The sequence below is a fragment of the Lathyrus oleraceus genome, chromosome 2 (genome assembly GCF_024323335.1).
Source record: "Lathyrus oleraceus cultivar Zhongwan6 chromosome 2, CAAS_Psat_ZW6_1.0, whole genome shotgun sequence".
Taxonomy (NCBI): Eukaryota; Viridiplantae; Streptophyta; class Magnoliopsida; order Fabales; family Fabaceae; genus Lathyrus; species Lathyrus oleraceus.
In genome coordinates this window covers 13734044-13753619 of record NC_066580.1, presented here as the reverse complement: position 1 = coordinate 13753619, position 19576 = coordinate 13734044, and the positions used below count along the sequence as shown (strand labels likewise).

Genomic DNA, 19576 nt, shown 5'->3' with positions numbered 1-19576 from the left:
CTTAGCTTGAACTTTCTCAATAGAATACCATAAATCTTTAATTCTAGGACTCTTACCCGAAAAAGGAACTCCTAAGTAAGTACCAAGGAAGGATGTCTCCTTAAAACCAAATTTAACAAGAATGTTCTTCCTGATAGAAATCAGAGTATTGTCGGGAAAAATGATGTTTGATTTAGATATTAATATGTTGCCCAAAAGAGATGCAGAATTTGGATAAGATGTCCATAACCACATTAATTTGGGTTTCAGCTGCGGATCCAAACATAATGAGATCGTCTGCAAACATGAAGTGAGACACCTTAGGGCCCTCTTTACTAATCTCCAAGCAATGCCAATGATTGCTCTTCATAATACAGCGAATCAGGTGAAATAGCTTATCCATATAAAGGACAAACAAATAGGGAGACAAGGGATCGCCTTGTATTAATCCTTTCTTGGCTTCAAAAAAAATCTCCGATATAACCTTTCCAAAGAACCCGTAATTTAACCGAGGTAAGAACAAGCATAATTAGATATTTCAAATTACCTGGGATCCTAACTTCACTAATAACATTGTTAATGAATTGCCAACTCATGTTGTCATAGGCCTTGGCAAGATCAATTTTGATGGCAAAGGAACCTACTTTTGTCTTTGATCTGTGCATTCTATTGGGGATGAAGCCAACTTGATTGGCGGATATTATGTTGCCCATGTGCGAGAAAATTCTTTACTTTGAATAAATTTTGAATGATAGCAAATTGTGTGATCATCATCCAAATGTTGGTTGTGCATTACCTTACATGATACATTTGTGTTTTTACTGTGTTTTTATCCCATTCTATTGTTGCATGACTGTACATAAAGACCTACATTGATACATCTCTTAAAAGAACTCATAAAATCCATTTTGTGTCAGTATGCATCAACACATAAGCCTATGCATCGATACATACAACATGTTGCAAATCACAAAACTTTTTTGTTCAGTATGCATCGATGCATACGAGTCATGTATCGATACATGGACAGGCAAAATGCTCTATGGATCGATCCATACGTGCCTTGCATCGATCCATGATTAGTTGAAATGTCCTATGTATCAATGCATACGAATTATGCATCGATGCATGTTAGTTGAAATGTCATATGCATCAATACATACGAATTATGCATCGATCCATGCTTAATTCAATTCACCAAAAACTCACTTATCTTACAGTATGCATCGATGCATACTCTCATGTATCAATGCATAAATCTGTTTTGTGATCTAACAATTTCTGTTTTTCAGCATATATAAGAGATGTTGTGACAGCAGTGCAAAACACGAATTCTTTGAGGGAAAAACAATTGAACACAAGATCAAAAGAAGTGTAGCAGCAATTGTTTGAGAGCACATATAAACCTGAAAGAGACTTCATCTTCTTCATCTTCTCAATCACTTTTTTTCAAGAACATCAACACATAACCATTCTTGTTCTCTGGATTAAAGGATTATCGAGATAACATTCAGTGGTACGATCAAGGATCTAGCTGTGGTTTTCAGTGGAACGATCGAGGATCTAGCTGAGTTGAAGATTGAAGGGGGTTTCGAGGAAAAACCTACTGGTTTATCCTTCAAGAACTGGAGTGTTCTTGAGGGTTTGTGAGTCACGTTTGCAGAACAGATTCAGCCGCAGCGTTGCGTTTGGAGATCGGGGGATTTCGCAAGCAGGTCGTGGAACCGGTGAATTGTTTGCAATTTCGTGCAGGAAATTCTTGATCGTGCTCAGATCAAGTGAAGGTTCATACAAGAAGAAGTTGTTGGAATTTAGAATTCTGTCTTTGTATCATAACCTTGTATCAACGAATTCGGCAATAATTGATAATCAAAGTTCTCAATTTCATTTGAAATTGAGAGGGAGACGTACCCACACGTGAGGACGACGTGGGGAACTTCCTTACCAAATCTCTGCGTATCGTATTCTTACCTTACTCCTCTTTACGTTTAAAACAGTTTTCGCAATTTCAGTTAGTGTGTTGTGATTGTTCCTTTTGCAAGACAGCAGTGGCAAGAAAACCTTTTTAATTAAACTCTACTGCTGTTCATCATTGATCACATACACATCAACTGTTTGACAAAATTGTTAGCTAGGTTTTATTCATTGGAAATAGACTTTAATGACAAGTGCATTCAATTAGCTAAAATTCTGGTGTTGATTGTTTCTGTCATTCTTATTCAAATCCAGCATTAAACTCGTGTGTCCGGTTTTCTAGTAGCGGTTCAGAATAGACGGAAGTCGATTCGGGACTGATATTTTCCGCCAACTTTAAAAACTCTGATAAAACTTTAAACCCGTTAAATTTCAAAGAGGTGATCTATTCACCCCCTCTCGATCACTAGCCACACCGTCTAAAAAGTGGTATCAGAGCGCCAGTTCGCTGGTGCTCTGTGGCTGCCTGTAACAGTATGGATTCTGAACCAAAGGGGGCGTATAATAGAGCGCCTATTTTCAACGGTGAAAATTACGGCTACTGGAAAGACTGCATGCGAGTTCATATAAATTCTGTGGATAGGCTAGTATGGGCTGCCATTGAAAATGGTCCGTTTCAAATTACTATGACAAATGCGGCTGGCGCCATAGTACCTAAACCAGAAGATGATTGGAATGAGAAAGATGAGAAAAAGTGGTCGTGTGATTGGAAAGCTCGAAACATGCTAATTTCAGCACTTGGTGTTGACGAGTATTATCGAGTATCCCATTGCACGACAGCTAAAGAAATGTGGGATGCTTTAGAAGTTGCCCATGAGGGTACTACTGAAGTAAAACAGTCCCGCATTAACACGCTCAATCAAGAGTTTGAGCTCTTTTGCATGAAACAAGGAGAATCTATCTCCGACATGCAAAAGAGATTCACTCATCTAACTAACCGATTGAATGCGCTTGGAAAACCTATTTCCAATGAAATTGCTACTAATAAAATTCTGAGGTGTCTTAGCAGGGAATGGCTACCTAAAGTAACAGCTATTAAGGAAGCCAACGATCTAACGACACTTACTATTACAACTCTGTTTGGAAAGCTGGAAGAACATCAGCAAGCATTGTAAAGTCTTGAAAAATATGAGAACAAAAGTAAGAAGGAAAAGGAGAAGAAAAGAGACAAAGAGGGAGAGAAGAAGCCAATAGCTCTTGTGGCCTCTAGCTCTAAGTCCTCACGAAAAGAGCAAAGTGACAATGATTCTAGTAGTGACAAAGATTCGGATGATGAGGAAATGAGACATTTTGTAAGGAGATATAATAGATTCATTCGAAAGAACGGAGTCAAGCATTCCGACAAAAATCTCATGAAGTTTCGAAGACAATCTACAGATTCAAAACAGGAAGAGAATAAGAAGAGTAGAGGAAGAGGATCTTGTTTTAATTGTGGTAAATCTGGACATTATAAAACAGATTGTCCTATGAAGTATAAGGATCAAGGAAAAGCTCCACCAAAAGGGTACAGCAAACAAAGAAGAGCTTACATTGCATGGGAAAGTGATAGTGATTCATCAAGCACACAAAGTTCAAGTGATAGTGATGAAACCGCAAATCTGTGCCTTATGGCTCACACCAAAAATCTGTCCTACCACAAGAAGAAAATCAATGATAAAAAGGTAAAACAAGCCTATTATAATAATTTCTCTTCTATGACTTTTGCTGAACTGAAAATAGCTTTTGAAAAACTGCATAACGAAGTTGTAGATGCTTTTAAAAGATTATCTTCCGATAAACAAATTTTTTCATTTCTGGAAGGTAAAGTATACAAAGCTGAAAATGCTTTAGAATCATTAAAAGCTAGTATTGCAGAAAATTCAAAATATATTGACATTGATGGATGTAGTAAAGTTAGGTATTGTGACGCTTGTCATATTTGGCAAAAAGAGGTAAACACTCTCAAGGTCAAATTAGAGAAAGCGTTACAACCTAAGGTTACTTATGCCGTTGACTCTAGGTTGTTTAAGAAGTCATTAAATCCTTCATATGCAAAATACTCTTTTATTCCAAAGGATTTAATGAACAAGAATAAACAAACGCATCATCATGGTTTATGTCATTATTGTTGTCGTGCTGGCCATACCATTGAGAAATGCAAGTTTAGGAGATTTCTTGTTCCTAAAGGTATTTACCAATGGAAGCCAAAAGGCAACCATGTTAGCACTTACCCACTCGGACCCAATGAAAATTGGGTACCAACTTCTCTCTTTTGATATTGTAGGATGAGTGCCTTGCTTCCGTAGATAGAAGATGGTTTCTTGACAGCGGATGCTCAAGGCACATGACCGGTGACATATCGCTTTTCATAGACTTCAAAGCAAAGAAGAAGGGATATGTTACTTATGGAGACAATAACAAAGGAGCTATACTCGGCAAAGGTAGTGTAGATAATCCCTCTACCACTACTATTTCTGATGTCCATTTAGTAGAGGGGCTTAAACACAACTTGTTAAGCATAAGTCAATTGCGTGACAAGGGTTATAAAGTTTCTTTCACAAAAACTTGCTGCATAATTGAACATGCTGAACAAAACATTGTGTTTAAGGGAGTAAGAGTAAATAATATAATAAGCGTTTACTTACTGTTGAAGAATCTGTCTATGTTTCTTTTGATGAGTCTTATCCGAAAAATGTCGGAAAAGGTATTTCTTTTGATGACGCAGGTGTATCTACAGAAGACATACTCAAGGAAGCTGTTGAGGAAACTGATCAGTCCAAAACAGCTGCCCATGAGAAGGAGGAAGATACTAGTCATGAAGAAAATGGGGAAGAAAAGACAGCTGAAGTGAATGATCTTCCAACAGCTTGGAAATCCTCAAAAGACCATCCCATTGACAACATCTTGGGAGACATTTCAAAGGGAGTAATGACCCGTTCTAAGATAAGTAACTTTTGTTCTCACTTCGCTTTTGTTTCACAAGTAGAACCTAAAAATGCCAAAGAGGCCTTGATTGATGAATTTTGGCTAATGGCCATGCAAGAGGAGCTTAATCAATTTAAAAGAAATGACGTTTGGGAACTTGTTCCTCGTCCACGAGATCATCATATCATAGGTACTAAATGGGTTTTTAGAAATAAGCTTGATGAAAACGGAGTGATAACTAGGAACAAGGCACGTTTAGTAGCACAAGGGTATAACCAAGAGGAGGGCATAGACTATGAGGAAACTTATGCTCCAGTTGCTCGCCTTGAAGCTATACGTCTCTTGCTTGCCTATGCGTGTTCCAACGACTTTAAGCTTTACCAAATGGACGTAAAGAGTGCTTTTCTTAATGGTGTCATAAATGAAGAGGTATATGTTTCACAACCTCCTGGTTTTGAGAATGCTGAAAATCCAGATCATGTTTACAAATTAAAACGAGCTTTGTATGGTCTTAAACAAGCCCCTCGGGTTTGGTATGAAAGGCTTAGCAAATTTCTAATTGATCCTGGATATTCAAGAGGTAAAGTGGATAATACTCTCTTTATTAAGCACAAAGGAAAGCACATCCTTTTAGTTCAAGTTTATGTAGACGATATAATTTTTGGTTCAACTAACATACACTTGGTCGAAGAATTTTCTAAGGTTATGCAGGGTGAATTTGAGATGAGTCTCATGGGGGAGCTGAATTACTTCCTAGGAATGCAGATAAAGCAACTTGACGAGGGTACAGCAGTATGTCAAACAAAATACTGCAGAGAACTACTCAAGCGCTTTGGAATGAATGACTCAAAATCAATTGACACCCCTATACCTACCAACGGAAATCTGGATAAGGATAAGCATGTTTCTTCTTATTTTTATTATGCCTCACCTTGGTTGATGAGATTTGTTTTAGATTACACTTATTCCTCATAAGGTTACACCAACAGAGGTAATATCACTCCTATCTATATCTCATTTAGAATTATATGATTGTGTATGTTAGAACAAAAGTTTTTTTGCTTATACTGTTTGAACATTAAAAATTCTGATTTGTGAATCATACTTGGGCATAATTATCATGACATACTTCTGGGCATAATGCAAATCCATACTGCACAAAAATTCATTAAAATTTGGTTTGGCATCAGTATGTATCTGGTTTCTCAAAACTGGTTCAGGATGTATCGATCCATCCGTCGTTTGTATCGATACATAGACCCTATAAAAACAAAATTGCATGCTATGGATCGATTCATGGCCATATGCATCGACACATACTCACTGCTATTTGGATTAAATGCATTTTTTTCATGTTGCTTAAGTTTTTTTTGTTGCACAATATATGGTTTAGCTTATGTAATTCTTAAACTCGTTCATACTAATTAAATGCTTATAACCTTCTGTTTACTTCTGATGTTATTGCCCTTATTTGTCATTCTTTGTGAGTGATTCTTTACTTTGTAAGCTTCATTCTGTGTGATTGTTAGCTTATCTATCAATTTTGCTGTGTTCTGCTACATGTTGCCTTGATAAACCTGTTTTTTTCTTCTTTTTGATGTTGACAAAGGGGGAGAAATGCAGATGTTGACAGACATGCACAAACTCAGGGGGAGTATCACACATCTTGCCAAAAATTTGCCATCATCAAAAAGGGGGAGTTTGTGAGAAAATTCTTTACTTTGAATAAATTTTGAATGATAGCAAATTGTGTGATCATCATCCAAATGTTGGCTGTGCATTACCTTACATGATACATTTGTGTTTTTACTGTGTTTTTATCCCATTTTATTGTTGCATGACTGTACATAAAGACCTACATTGATACATCTCTTAAAAGAACTCATAAAATCCATTTTGTATCAGTATACATCAACACATAAGCCTATGCATCGATACATACAGCATGTTGCAAATCACAAAACTTTTTTGTTCAGTATGCATCGATGCATACGAGTCATGTATCGATACATGGACAGGCAAAATGCTCTATGGATCGATCCATACGTGCCTTGCATCGATCCATGATTAGTTGAAATGTCCTATGTATCAATGCATACGAATTATGCATCGATGCATGTTAGTTGAAATGTCATATGCATCAATACATACGAATTATGCATCGATCCATGCTTAATTCAATTAACCAAAAACTCACTTATCTTACAGTATGCATCGATGCATACTCTCATGTATCAATGCATAAGTCTGTTTTGTGCTCTAACAGTTTCTATTTTTCAACATATATAAGAGATGTTGTGACAGCAGTGCAAAACACGAATTCTTTGAGGGAAAAACAATTGAATACAAGATCAAAAGAAGTGTAGCAGCAATTGTTTGAGAGCACATAGAAACCTGAAAGAGACTTCATCTTCTTCATCTTCTCAATCACTTTTCTTCAAGAACATCAACACATAACCATTCTTGTTCTCTGGATTAAAGGATTATCGAGATAATGTTCAGTGGTACGATCAAGGATCTAGCTGTGGTTTTCAGTGGAACGATCGAGGATCTAGCTGAGTTGAAGATTGAAGGGGGTTTCGAGGAAAAACCTACTGGTTTATCCTTCAAGAACTGGAGTGTTCTTGAGGGTTTGTGAGTCACGTTTGCAGAACAGATTCAGCCGCAGCGTTGCGTTTGGAGATCGGGGGATTTCGCAAGCAGGTCGTGGAACCGGTGAATTGTTTGCAATTTCGTGCAGGAAATTCTTGATCGTGCTCAGATCAAGTGAAGGTTCATACAAGAAGAAGTTGTTGGAATTTAGAATTCTGTCTTTGTATCATAACCTTGTATCAACGAATTCGGCAATAATTGATAATCAAAGTTCTCAATTTCATTTGAAATTGAGAGGGAGACGTACCCACACGCGAGGACGACGTGGGGAACTTCCTTACCAAATCTCTGCGTATCGTATTCTTACCTTACTCCTCTTTACGTTTAAAACAGTTTTCGCAATTTCAGTTAGTGTGTTGTGATTGTTCCTTTTGCAAGACAGCAGTGGCAAGAAAACCTTTTTAATTAAACTCTACTGCTGTTCATCATTGATCACATACACACCAACTGTTTGACAAAATTGTTAGCTAGGTTTTATTCATTGGAAATAGACTTTAATGACAAGTGCATTCAATTAGCTAAAATTCTGGTGTTGATTGTTTCTGTCATTCTTATTCAAATCCAGCATTAAACTCGTGTGTCCGGTTTTCTAGTAGCGGTTCAGAATAGACGGAAGTCGATTCGGGACTGATATTTTCCGCCAACTTTAAAAACTCTGATAAAACTTTAAACCCGTTAAATTTCAAAGAGGTGATCTATTCACCCCCCTCTCGATCACTAGCCACACCGTCTAACAATGTGCTGCTTAAGTCTGTTGACAATGACCTTGGTAAATACTTTATAGATAGTATTACACAGAGCAATAAGCCTGAATTGTGTAACCAACCGAGGATTATCCAATTTAGGGATCTAACATATGTTTGTCAAATTAATATCTTTCAGGGAGATTTCCTTGTTCCATAGTTGATGAATAAATGAGCAAATATTATCACCAATATGGTTCAAAGTGTTTTGATGGAAAACAACAGGAAAACCACCCAGACCAGAAGATTTCAATGCCGTCATATCAAAGAGATCCCGTTTGATCTCAAAATCTTGGACCTCAGATTGTAAAGCTCTGCTAACACTGTTACTAAGAGAAGGGAAATGTTGATCAGTCTGAAACCAGTCATTTGTCTGAATATCAGTAGTGAAGAGGTTTTTGAAATGACCATGGAATTGTTGGAAATCCCCCAAAACCTATGGAGAATTTTAATCAATCTTGACGAACATCCTTTTTTCATGATGTCTGCAATCTGATTCTCAGTTCTACAGTGTTGCACATTCATCTTCCCATCTTCTACCTGCTCTCGAAGATAATGGAACCTCATTTCGATGTGCTTGCTTCGATAATGTGCTATCAGATTCTTCTCCAGATTGATAGCTGACATGCTGTCGATCTTCATGGTAATTTCTCCATGACTCTTCGCTGTTATCTCTTCGACCAAATTCACCATCCATGTTGCTTGACATGCACAAAGAGAAGTGATCGTATCGATTCACAAGTGCACGAATAACGTCAAAGTAATATAAAAGAATATCGATCCCACAGAGACCAATCGTCAATCTATCGATTACTATCGTTACAGTGTTTATCTAAGGCGGTATAAAAGAGATATTGGGTTTGCAAAACAATGGTAAATAATAAATGCAGGTAAAGACAGGTTGAGTGTAATTCACGTCAGTTAAGTGATGTTTCGATTGTCTAAATAGAACTACTTATGAGGCAATTTATTTCTACTCTTGAAAAAAATCCATTTAACAGGAACTGTCGCTTTCGCGTATTCAGAATCGAGTTTACCCTTAAATTAAAGCCTTTTATTGTCACTTATAAAAGGTGCGTAGAACGCTAAAGTAGTAAACCTATTTTTAAGAAATGAGACTCGTAAACTTAGTTGAAAAGTGATTTTGATTTGGAAAGTTTACCCAAGGAGTTTCCTGAATTTAAATCTATCAACGCGTCCGAAAACAGTTTCAAAATTAGTTTTTCCTTAAAGCGATAAAGATTCCTAGTTACTAAGCCAGGGTGCTTTCACACTCCTCGAATAGTTAAACTAACCAAGTCTGTTTTAGAAAACTCAAGTTAAAAATCAAAACAACCTTTTAAGTATTTCTACAGATTTCAATATGTGAAACATTACTTTAACCGCGATCCTTACATTCTAACCTTTAAAAGATTTAGCCAGACATGGTGACACAAACGAACACAACGGTGTTAATCGTGATGAAAAGTTTGTTATAGAATGTGAGGGGTAGAGAGCGAGTAAAGTGCGTAAAGTAAATAAAGTAAAGCGAGTGCGGAAAATAAATAAAGTAAAGTGAGTGCGGAAAATAAATAAAGTAAAAGCGATGCGGGAAATAAATAAAATAACTGCGATGCGGGAAATAAATAAAATAACTGCGATGCGGTAAATAAATAAAATAAAAGCGATGCGGGAAATAAATAAAATAAAAGCGATGCGGGAAATAAATAAATAAAGCGAGAAATAAGAGCCTGCTCCAAACGGAGGCTTCGATTCTGGTACAAAAATAAACCTCCGACTCCTGAAGCTAAAGACGACAGCAACTCGAAGTGACCCAACTCAATCTCACAAAGGTGCGATAACCCCCCGATGTGACGGATTATCGCTATTACAAATGATAAATATATGCTTAGTGTTGTAAAACTAAGTTGGATGATTAGAAAACGAAATGAAATGAACTATTTATAGAGGATTTCAGCAGCTTGCAAAGACCATGGTGCCCTCCAACTTCCCCTTAGTGGGAACGTGACTTCTAAAGGTGGCGCCCGCCATCCCTTCATGGCGCCCGCCATGTGTGTAAATAGGGTGGATCATGGGAACATGGCAGTTACCTCCTAGTTGAGGGCTGATGACTCATGGCTTCCCCTATAGCGGCCGCCATGTGCAACGCCATGTGTGTAATTTCGCCGAAAAACCCTAATTTTAGGTCTTTTTGCTTCGTTTCTTCCAAAACAGTCTGAAAGTGCTAAATATCTGAAAACAAGAGAAAAGAGAGCATAATACAAACAAAATGATAATAAAGTCCTAATAAACATATGAAATCCGAGTAAGAAAAACGGTGTAATTCAGTGTGATCAAATTCTCCCACACTTAAACCTTTGCTTGTCCTCAAGCAAAACTCTTTATAGTGTATGCAAGAAAAACAGTATCAACTAGAATTAATTCAAGGCAAAAAGACTTATGAGTTCATTCGAGGAATGTATCGATAGGTACTAACGAATCGAACTAAGGATATTGTAGTGACACTTCCCATAATTGCGGTCGTAGGCTTCGTTTCTATACAAATCAATCCATATTACCCCACCATACCTAAGCCTTCTTTTTGTTTTCTTAAAGTCCTTTTCATTCAGGTGCAATCACATTAAGCCCGTTATCCGTACATACTCATAGTAAAGCGACCAGTTAGTGATTATGATCTTAAGCATGAGGCTCTGGTACATAAGTTGGTGTAACCCTTTTATTCAACCCAATTTGCAGTTGTGGGGGATTGGATCGTAATCCACCCTACCAAGTTCAGCACCAGATACCTCTGAACCAACAAGCAAATAAGCTTATTTTTTTATTTTTCTAAGCATGAGGCTCCGGTACATAAGTTGGTGTAACCCCTTTATTTAACCCAATTTGCAGTTGTGGGGGATTGGATCGTAGTCCACCCTACCAAGTTCAGCACCGGATACCTCTGAACCAACAAACAAATAGGCTTATTATTATTTATTTTATATTTTTCTTCTGCATGTTCTGCATATGTTTTTATTTTGCTGGGTTAAATGACTGTGTGAGAGTCACCTATCCCGAATTTTCATGCGATTTGAGAACAAAGCAGGAATTTTTGTGATCATTCACTTATTTTCGTCGGTCCCCTACGTAGAGCATGCTTAAGCTGGAGCTGACTGCTAGGATAAACTACTTAAGGACTTATTTGGAACAAAAACTGGGGCTACAACATATGGGGTATCGGGATCGACTTTTATAATCATGAAGCCTAAGGTGTTAAGACAATAACGATTTTTAGAAAAAGTTTTCCCAAGTCTTTTACATCCTATTATATACCTGTCTTATAGCCTGAATGTTCAAGATGTACTGTTTTCTTGGCTAATTTTTTTTTTGGTAAGGTTAAAGAAATGGGGGAAATAAGGATACACTTACACAGGTGACTCGTCAGACACATATTATTTTATTGAAAGGGAAAAAGAAGCAACTAAAATAAACAAAACATACTAAAAATAAAAGAAAACGGTAAAAAGCGATAAAAGTAAAGGAAAGTGATAAAAAGCAATAAAAATAAAGGAAAGATGAAAAACGATAAAATCTCCTCCCACACTTAAACCAAACATTGTCCTCAATGTTTCGATATGAGATAGGGTAGGAGTAACCTGGTAGAGAGAGAGAGAGAGAGAGAGAGAGAGAGAGAGAGAGAGAGAGAGAGAGAGAGAGAGAGAGAGAGAGAGAGAGAGAGAGCTAGGTATCCATGAATGGTGTTTTTTTTATTTTTGATTTAAGCTTGATAAAATAAAATAAAACGAAATAAAATAAAACAAAATAAAGTAAAACAAAATTAAATAAAACAAAACAAAAATAAAATAAAATAAAATAGTAAAGTAAAATAAAACAAAATAAAACAAAAATGGACCTAAAAATATAATAATTATAATAATGCATATATATATATATATATATATATATATATATATATATATATATATATATATATATATATATATATATATATATATATATATATATATAATATATATATATATATATATATATATATATATATATATATATATATATATATATATATATATATATATATATATATATATATATATATATATATATATATATATATATATATATATATATATATATATATATATATATATATATATATATATGAAGAGTCAAAAATAATTCACGAGTCCAGAGATCTTAGGTAAAATAAAGAAAGCATAATGTCAGCGGAAACAATAAAAATAGGCATGAATAATAAGCAACGGAAAAATAGGGAAATTCAAACGACATTTCTTGGTTCATGATGGCATCAATGCTCGGGGTACGGTGGAGTCTCCTCGACTTCGTAGCCTCGAAGCTCTCTGATCTGGCGTCGGAGATCGACGATCTCATCATGCAACATATCAGTCTCGGTGTCGTGTGAGGCAACTGATACCTCGACCTGCAAGGCAACGTCAGCAAGCTCCTGGCGAAGCTTGGATATCTCCATGCGAAGCTTAACCAATTCAGACTGCATGCTCGGAGTCTGGAGATTCGGATTGTTGGTACGAACTTTGATTCTGATCAGTGCAATCTTCGGTGCATCTATTGTATCTCCCTGCCCTTCTATGGCGTAGGCCCAGTTGGCCTGATCAATAACACAAGTCACCTAAGGGTCAGGTAAAGTGAAGTAGTGAATGGTCTCACCCTCAATTAACAACCTGTATTGATCCGGATGGAAAGAAGATCTCCTCATGAGGCCACGGTCCAGACAGAAATCAATATCCATCAAGGTGTAGCTGCAATAAGACGTCAGGTGAGATAGTCTTCTATCAAGTCCCAGGGCTGAGGCTATGTGAGTCGCCGTGCTTCCAACATGTATAGGGCTCGCAGCAGAGCGAGCATTAAGATATAGACTCTCGATCAAGAAAGCTCCACAGTCTACCGGGCATGACTGAGTGGTATAGTACATGAAGAAGATCTCTTCAACACTCACATGTGTATTAGGGTCACTCTTCCCAAGGAAGGTGTGGGCAATGATCATCTGGAAGTATCGGAAAGCAAGGTTGTGAATCTTGTTGGAGATCTGGGTTGAAGGGTCAGGACTACCTCCACACGTGATATCGCTCCAAAACTTCTCGACGTCTCGGCTCAAAAAGTAGCTCATGGGGAGCTCAGATGAAGCATCATAGGCAGTCTGAAAACTAAGCAAGTCGCCGAAACGCTTGTGGTTGAAGGTGTATTCTGCCCCAAATAACCTGAAGTTAATGTATCCTCTATCACTGGCGTGACCAACATAAGGCTCGTAGATAAGCGAGCTCAGGAACTCTAAAGTCAGGTTCCTGTAAGTCACGTGCATATCATCTGTATATTCATCCCACTATAACTGATTGCACAAATGCCTGAAACTAGGCTCAATGCCTAATGCCTCCATGCAGCTCGAGTCGGGATATCTGGTGGGCAGCATTGGGCGTTGTGAAAGCATGGCATAACGCTGTTCTTGAACTGGGTTACGAAAGATTACTGGCATGGTGTCGATATTCTCTATTCCTGAAAAGTTAGATTAGAAACAGAGGACACCTGAAATCACAAATATTATAACTGTTAGTCTTCACATAGATATACATTTATATAAAACAAATAAAAATAAAAATTAAAAATAGTAAAAGTAAAGGAAAAGAAGTCATGGGTTACCTCCCATGCAGCGCTTGTTTAACGTCGTTAGCTTGACGATTCAAACTTTATATGTTAGAGGTAGGAACTGGAGGATCGGTCAGAGTTTGGTTATGACATTCTGTGGGTATGTCACCTCCTTGGTATTGCTTCAGTCTTTGTCCATTTACCACGAATGGATTACAGGAGTTGTTCCGGATTTCAACTGCTCCCGATTTTATGATTTTGGACACCTCAAAGGGGCCTGTCCATCTCGAACGCAGCTTACCTAGAAAAATATGTAATCTAGAATTGAAGGGGAGAATAGAGTCTCTTATATTAAATTCCTTTTTCACGATCCTTTTGTCGTGACAAGCTTTGGTTCTCTCTTTGTATATAACAGCATTCTCATAAGCGTTCTGGCGAAGTTCCTCCAATTTGTGAATATCAAGGATTCGCTTCTTGCCAGATGCTAGGTAATCCAAATTTAGGGTCTTGATGGCCCAATATGCCTTGTGCTTGAGCTCAAAAAGTAAGTGGCATGACTTCCCGTAGACCAACTGGTACGGTGTAGTTCCAATATGGGTCTTGTAAGCAGTTCTGTAAGCCTACAGTGCTTTTGTTAGCTTTTCAGACCAATCTTTTCTAGATATTGATACAGTTTTCTCCAAGATCTGCTTAATCTCTCTCTTGGGTACTTCCACTTGACCATTAGTCTGGGGGTGATATGGTGTTGCTACTCTGTGTTTCACTCCATATTTCCTTAGGAGTTTATTAAATATCCTGGCTATAAAATGTGATCCACCATCACGTATGACAAGTCGTGGAACTCCAAATCTGGGAAAGATATTATTCTTGAACATATTGATGACTACTCTTGTGTCGTTGGTGGGTGCGGCTATAGCTTCTATCCACTTGGACACATAGTCAACGGCTACCAAAATATACTTGTTTCCTAATGAAGATGGAAAAGGTCCCATGAAATTTATACCCCAAACGTTAAATAGTTCTACTTCTTGGATGTTTTTCAAAGGTATTTCGTCACGTCTTGAGATGTTTCCAGCGTGCTGGCACCGGTCACATTGGACAATATAAGTATGGATATCACGCCATAATATCGGCCAATAAAGACCAGCTTGAAGGATCTTAGCGTATGTCTTGGATATGCTTGAATGTCCACCATAGGGTGAAGAATGACAATGCTTTATGATGTTTCTGACTTCTTCTTCCGGGATGCAACATCAAAATAGGTTATCAGTTCCTCTTTTGAAAAGGAGTGGTTCGTCCCAATAGAAGTATCTTATATCTTTAAAGAACTTCTTCTTCTGTTGATAGTTGAGGTCAGGTGGTATGATATCAGCGGCTAGATAGTTCACAAAATCAGCGTACCATGGTACTCTGCTAATTTCTGAAATCGTCCCAAGCTTGTCTCTATCAGGTTCAAGGGGAGCGGTATCTATCTTAGTTATCAATCTGTCATAGGTGAAGTCATCATTTATAGGTAAATGATCTGGCTTTAAATGCTCTAATCTGGAAAGATTGTCAACAACTACATTTTCTATTCCTTTTTTGTCTCTAATGTCTAAGTCGAATTCTTGTAGTAAAAGGATCCACCTGAGTAATCTAGGTTTTACATCCTTTTTGCTTAGAAGGTAAGGAATAGCTGCATGGTCTGTATAGACTATAATCTTAGATCCTACAAGATAAGACCTAAATTTCTCGATTACGAAAACTACAGCTAGGAGTTCCTTCTCTGTTGTTGTATAACTTAATTGAGCGGCATCTAGGGTTCTACTAGCGTAATATATTACATGTAGTTTCTTATCTTTTCTTTGCCCTAAAACAGCTCCTATAGCGAAATCGCTAGCATCACACATTATTTCGAAGGGTTTAGTCTAATCCGGGGTTTGTAGAATAGGTGCTGAAATTAATGCTTGTTTTAAACGGTTAAAGGCTTCGATGCATTTTTCATCGAAAATGAATTCGATGTCTTTCATCAGAAGGACGGTCAGGGGTTTCGTTATTTTAGAGAAGTCTTTTATGAAGTGTCGGTAGAAACCGGTGTGTCCAAGGAAACTACGGACTTCTCTAACTGTCTTAGGAGGGTTAAGGTTTTCTATAACTTCTATTTTTGCTTTATCGACCTCAATGCCTCTTTCAGATATTATATGTCCTAACACCGTGCCTTCTTTGACCATAAAGTGGCACTTCTCCCAGTTTAACACAAGGTTAACTTCTACGTATCTCTCTAGGATTTTCTCAAGGTTAATAAGGTAGTCTTCAAAGGCTAATCCACACACCGAGAAGTCGTCCATAAATACTTCCATGATTCTGTTGAGATAATCTATGAAGATTGACATCATACAACGTTGGAAAGTAGCTGGCGCATTACAGAGTCCAAACGACATTTGTATGTAAGCAAACGTTCCGTAAGGACAGGTAAAGGTTATTTTTTCTTGATCCTCGGGGTGTATGGGTATTTGGAAAAATCCAGAATATCCATCCAAATAACAAAAGTAAGAGTGTCTGGCAAGACGCTCAAGCATTTGATCTATGAATAGAAGGGGGAAATGGTCTTTCCTAGTTGCCTTATTGAGCTTCCTATAATCTATGCACATACGCCATCTGCCTTCTATGCGTTTAGCGACATGCTCTCCCTTTTCGTTCTGCACGATTGTGACGCCTCCCTTCTTGGGTACCACATGTACAAGACTTACCCACTTACTACCAGAAATCTGATAGATTATACCAGCTTCTAGTAGTTTAAGGACTTCCTTCTTTACTACCTCGCTCATTACAGGGTTGATTCGTCTCTGATATTCTCTGGAAGGTTTTGAATCCTCCTCTAGTGAGATACTATGCATACACACGGATGGGCTTATACCTTTTAGGTCAGAGATGTTGTACCCTAGGGCAGAGGGGTATCTTCTTAAAACGTTCAAGAGTCGATTCGTCTCTTCTTTGTTTAAGGTGGCATTAATTATTACTGGACAATTCATCTCTTCATCCAAGAACTCATATCTTAGGTTCTTGGGTAGTTCCTTAAGTTTTTGGGCTGGTTTTTGAGAATTAGGTGAAGGGTCTGGAGTAAGGTCCAAACATTCGTTAGTGTGAGGTTCCGTTTCCTCTAACTCGTCGTCCTTTTCATTCGGGTTTAAAAAGTGTTCGATCTTAGGTTCTCCTTGATCAAATTATCTTATGCATTCATTTATGATATCGATCGCATAACATGCGTCTCCTAGAATTGGTGCCATCAGGAATTTTGAAAGAATGAACTCGATCTTTTCGTCCCCTAGTTCGAAGGTTAATTTCCCTCTTTTGACATCTATTATAGCTCCGGCTGTTGATAAGAATGGTCTACCTAAAAGGATAGGGATATCTTTGTCTTCTTTGATATCCATGACCATAAAGTCTGTTGGGATATAAAGTTGACCGATCCTAACTGGGATGTCTTCTAAAATGCCTACAGGATACTTAACAGACCTATCGGCTAATTGAAGGGACATCTTAGTTGGGTGTAACTCTCCTAGGTTTAACCTTTTACATACAGCTAAAGGCATTAAACTTACACTAGCACCTAAGTCTAGGAAAGCTTTGTCGATCACATGACTTCCTAAAATGCAAGGTATAGAAAAACTACCAGGGTCTTTCTCCTTCTTAGCAAGTTTATCCTCAGAAATAAAGTTGCATTCCAAGGGTTTTGGATCGTCGAGCCTACGCTTGTTAGTTAAGATGTATTTGAGAAATTTGGTGTAAGACGAAAGTTGGATGATAGCTTTGGTGAAAGGAATCTCTACATGAAGCTTTTCTATCACTTTTATAAATTTTTGGTATTGGTTATTGACTTTGGTTTGTTTAAGTCTTTGCGGATATGGGATTAGTGGTTTGTACGGCGGTGGTGGTTTGTAAGTTTTATCCTTGGCTTTACCTTCTTGGTTGGTTTGTTTCTCGGATTCCTCCGGTTCCTCTTCTTGGTTGGTAGGCATATTTTCTTTAGAAGTTTTGGACTCGCTCATTGCTGGGTTCTGAGGCCCTTCGTAAGCGGTCCCACTTCTTAATGAGATAGCATTAGCTTGGCCTCGAGGGTTTGGTTGAGGTTGTCTAGGAAATTGGCCTCCAGGTGTAGTTTGTGGGGCTTGGTTTTGTGCTACCTGTGAGATCTGGGTTTCAAGCATCTTGTTGTGAGTGATTATCTGATCAACCTTGGTTCCTAATTGCGTTATAAGTTCGTTTACGTGAATGTTTTGGTTTAGGAATTCTTTATTTTGCTGAGTCTGGCCCGATATAAAGCTTTCCATGATCTTCTCAAGGTTAGACTTCTGGGGCACAACTTGCATAGGTTGGTTTGTTTTTTGAGCTTGATAACCTTTCGGTCTCTGAGGTGCATGATTCTGGATAGGATTCTGGTTTTTATAAGAGAATTTTGGATGATTCTTCCATCCAGGGTTGTAAGTGTTTGAAAATGGGTTACCTTGGGCGTAATTCACTTGGTCGGTATTTAGTTCGTTCAAAAGGTTACACTCCGCCGATTTGTGTCCTTTAGATCCACAGAGTTCGCACTCTGTGTGGACTACTGCTACGGTGTTAGTGTTTGTAGACATATGTTCGATCCTAAGGGCTAAAACGTCCATTTTCGCCTGCATTATGTCTAGAGAGCTTACCTCATGTATTCCACCTTGGGTCTCCTTTTTCTCTGTTGATGCTCGTTCGGTTCCCCATTGATAATGGTTTTGGGCCATATCCTCAATTAGGTCACAAGCTTCCGGATAAGGTTTGTTCATCAGCGCGCCACCTGCGGCAGCGTCGATGCTCATCTTGGTGTTATAATGGAGTCCATTGTAGAAGGTATGAACGATCAACCATTGTTCTAGGCCATTGTGTGGGCAGACTCTTAATAGCTCTTTATATCTCTCCCAAGCTTCGAAAAGCGATTCTCCTTGGTTTTGAGAAAATCTAGTTTTTTGGTTTCGAAGAACAACAGTCTTACTAGGGGGAAATATCTAGCAAGGAATACTCTCCTAAGGTCTTCCCAGGTAGTTATTGAATTGGCTGGAAGTGAATCTAGCCATGAACATGCTCTATCCCTGAGGGAGAAAGGAAATAATCTTAAACGGATCGCGTCGGGTGAAGCACCGTTAGATTTAAAGGTGTCGGCTAGTTGGATAAAAACTTTTAAATGTTGAGTCGGGTTCTAAGTAGCGAGACCCGCGTATTGCTTCTGTTGCACTAATAGCAACAAATACGGTTTTAGTTTGAAATTGTTAGCAGGAATAAGAGGGTTTACTATACTCGAACTAGGTTCCTCATCAGGGGATTGGGCGAATTCCTTAAGAGGTCTCCTATCGTGATTCTTGGCCATAGATTTCTTAATTCGAATGAGTAAGAGGCGTGTACGAGTATAACATTCGGGTTCCGCTAAAGGATCTACTAAATTTCCGGTACTACGGGTTCTTCGCATTTACCGGCTAATAATGCCTTAGTCTAGACGGTGTAACAACATGGTACGAAATTTGACGAAGTTGGTCCCCAGCAACGGCGCCAAAAACTTGATCGTATCGATTCGCAAGTGCACGAATAACGTCAAAGTAATATAAAAGAATATCGATCCCACATAGACCAATTGTCAATCTATCGATTACTATCGTTACAGTGTTTATCTAAGGAGGTATAAAAGAGATATTGGGTTTGCAAAACAATGA

At 38.0% G+C, this 19576-nt stretch overlaps 1 non-coding gene across 1 annotated transcript; it reads left to right on the top strand.

Annotated features, from left to right (window-relative positions):
• The first annotated feature begins 18746 nt into the window (after positions 1 to 18746).
• Positions 18747 to 18853, top strand: LOC127124593 (small nucleolar RNA R71). Its single transcript, XR_007804066.1, has one exon. It is a non-coding gene; the product is annotated as a small nucleolar RNA R71 (small nucleolar RNA).
• The last annotated feature ends 723 nt before the right edge of the window (positions 18854 to 19576 follow it).